This window comes from Arachis stenosperma, chromosome 6 (genome assembly GCF_014773155.1).
Source record: "Arachis stenosperma cultivar V10309 chromosome 6, arast.V10309.gnm1.PFL2, whole genome shotgun sequence".
Lineage (NCBI taxonomy): Eukaryota > Viridiplantae > Streptophyta > Magnoliopsida > Fabales > Fabaceae > Arachis > Arachis stenosperma.
In genome coordinates this window covers 126,940,202-126,942,883 of record NC_080382.1, presented here as the reverse complement: position 1 = coordinate 126,942,883, position 2,682 = coordinate 126,940,202, and the positions used below count along the sequence as shown (strand labels likewise).

The following is a 2,682-nucleotide window of genomic DNA, read 5'->3' as shown; positions in this document are numbered from 1 at the left end:
TGTTGAGAGAGGTTTAATGTTTGAATCATATCTTTTCTTGTTAGGCAAGTCATTAATTTTTAAAATCAAATCTTTTTAAAAATTATTTTCAAATCATATCTTTTCAATCATATCTTTTTAAAAGCATAATTTTTTTATCATATCTTTTTAATCACATCTTTTTCAAAACAGTTTTTAATCATATCTTTTTTATTTCTAATTTCAAAAATCTTTTTCAAAAAATTACTTGATTTTTTTCCCACTCTTGATTTTCGAAAATCAATTAGAGTTTTTCAAAAATGTTTTCAAAATATTTCACTTGATTTTCGAAAATTTCTTCCTCTCTTCCCACATCCTTCTATTTATGGAGTACCACTCCTTCTCAATGCACAATTCGAACTCTATCTAATTAAGTTCGAATTCTTCTACCTCTTCTTTCTATTTTTCTGTTCCTCTGACACCTCAAGGAATCTCTATACTGTGACATAGAGGATTTCATATTTTCTTGATCTCTTCTATGAGCAGGAACAAAGACAAAGGCATTCTTGTTGAAGCTGACCCTGAACCTGAAAGGACCTTGAAGCGAAAGCTAAGAGAAGCTAAGGCTCAACTCTCTGTAGAGGACCTGACAGAAATCTTCAAAGAAGAAGAAACCATGGCAGCCGAAAACAACAACAACAACAACAATGCAAGGAAGGTGCTGGGTGACTTTACTGCACCTACTCCCGACTTCTATGGGAGAAGCATCTCTATCCCTGCCATTGGAGCAAACAACTTTGAGCTTAAGCCTCAATTAGTTTCTCTAATGCAACAGAATTGCAAGTTCCATGGACTTCCATTTGAAGATCCTCATCAGTTCTTAGCTGAATTCTTGCAAATCTGTGACACTGTCAAGACTAATGGGGTTGACCCTGAGGTCTACAGACTTATGCTATTCCCTTTTGCTGTAAGAGACAGAGCTAGGACATGGTTGGACTCACAACCTAAAGAAAGCCTGGACTCATGGGAAAGGCTAGTCAATGCCTTCTTGGCAAAGTTCTTTCCACCTCAAAAATTGAGTAAACTTAGAGTGGAAGTCCAAACCTTCAGACAGAAGGATGGAGAATCCCTCTATGAAGCTTGGGAAAGATACAAACAATTGATCAGAAAATGTCCATCTGACATGCTTTCTGAATGGAGCATTATAGGTATTTTCTATGATGGTCTCTCTGAACTGTCCAAGATGTCTTTGGATAGCTCGGCTGGAGGATCTCTTCATCTGAAGAAGACACCTACAGAAGCTCAAGAGCTAATTGAAATGGTTGCAAATAACCAATTCATGTACACTTCTGAAAGGAATCCTGTGAACAATGGGACTAATCAGAAGAAAGGAGTTCTTGAGATTGATACTCTGAATGCCATATTGGCTCAGAACAAGATATTGACTCAACAAGTCAATTTGATTTCTCAAAGTCTGTCTGGAATGCAAAATGCACCAGGCAGTACTAAGGATGCGTCATCTGAAGAAGAAGCTTATGATCCTGAGAACCCTTCAATGGAAGAGGTGAATTACCTAGGAGAACCCTATGGAAACACCTATAATTCTTCATGGAGAAATCATCCAAATTTCTCATGGAGGAATCAAGAGAGACCTCAACAAGGTTTCAACAACAATAATGGTGGAAGAAACAGGTTTAGCAATGGCAAGCCATTTCCATCATCTTCTCAGCAACAGACAGAGAGTTCTAAGCAGAACACCTCTGACTTAGCAACCATGGTCTCTGATCTAATCAAAACCACTCAAAGTTTTATTACTGAAACAAGATCCTCCATTAGAAATTTGGAGGCACAAGTGGGACAGCTGAGCAAGAAAGTTACTGAACTCCCTCCTAGTACTCTCCCAAGCAATACAGAAGAAAACCCAAAAGGAGAGTGCAAGGCCATCAACATGGCTGAATTTGGAGAGGAGGGAGAGGAAGTGAACGCCACTGAGGAAGACCTCAATGGGCGTGCACTGACCTCCAATGAGTTTCCTAATGAGGAACCATGGGAATCTGAGGCTCAAAATGAGACCATAGAGATTCCATTGGACTTACTTCTGCCTTTCATGAGCTCTGATGAGTATTCTTCCTCTGAAGAAGATGAGTATGTCACTAAAGAGCAAGTTACTAAATACCTTGGAGCAATCATGAAGCTAAATGACAAGTTATTTGGAAATGAGACTTGGGAGGACGAACCTCCTTTGCTCACCAAAGAACTAAATGACTTGTCTAGGCAGAAATTACCTCAAAAGAGACAAGATCCTGGGAAGTTTTCCATACCTTGCACCATAGGCACCATGACCTTCAAGAAGGCTCTGTGTGACTTACGGTCAAGTGTAAACCTCATGCCTCTCTCTGTAATGGAGAAGCTAGGGATCTTTGAGGTACAAGCTGCAAGAATCTCACTAGAGATGGCAGACAACTCAAGAAAACAAGCTTATGGACTTGTAGAGGATGTTCTGGTGAAGATTGAAGACCATTACATCCCTGCTGATTTCATAGTCCTAGAAACTGGGAAATGCATGGATGAATCTATCATCCTTGGCAGACCCTTCCTAGCCACAGCAAAAGCTGTGATTAATGTTGATAGAGGTGAACTGATCATTCAAGTGAATGAAGAATCCTTTGTGTTTAAGGCTCAAGGATATCCCTCTGTCACCATGGAGAGAAAGCATGAAGAGCT

General features: G+C 39.4%; 1 non-coding gene across 1 annotated transcript; it reads right to left on the bottom strand.

Moving 5' to 3' along the window:
• Positions 1-1,039: 1,039 nt before the first annotated feature.
• On the bottom strand, positions 1,040-1,143 carry LOC130937887 (small nucleolar RNA R71). The gene has a single exon (XR_009069080.1). It is a non-coding gene; the product is annotated as a small nucleolar RNA R71 (small nucleolar RNA).
• Positions 1,144-2,682: the final 1,539 nt, after the last annotated feature.